This window comes from Penaeus monodon, chromosome 33 (genome assembly GCF_015228065.2).
Source record: "Penaeus monodon isolate SGIC_2016 chromosome 33, NSTDA_Pmon_1, whole genome shotgun sequence".
NCBI classification, from domain to species: Eukaryota; Metazoa; Arthropoda; class Malacostraca; order Decapoda; family Penaeidae; genus Penaeus; species Penaeus monodon.
The window spans coordinates 32,405,793-32,406,155 of NC_051418.1; positions in this window are offsets into that span (position 1 = coordinate 32,405,793).

Genomic DNA, 363 nt, shown 5'->3' on the forward strand with positions numbered 1-363 from the left:
GCATACGAGGTCGCATTCGAGATAAACCGCACAAAGAACAAAGAGAATAACAAATGAAGAACAATAACAATCCGACCAAAACGTGAACAAACAAGGACAAACCACGTGTGTTCTGTTGACGTTTATGTAAGTATGAATCGTGTATAAATGCATAAGTTTAAGTCGTGTATAAGTGCAAGTCGAATATGTGTGTTTGTAAGTCGTATATCAGTATGTCGGTGTAAGTCGAATATAAGTATATGGCGTAACTGATATGTAAGTATATTGTAAAAGTAACTTATAAGTTTATGGTAAAAGTCGAATAGATACATTTATATAAGTATAATGTTTTTAAGATTTTAATGTTTTTTTTTAGGGCATTGT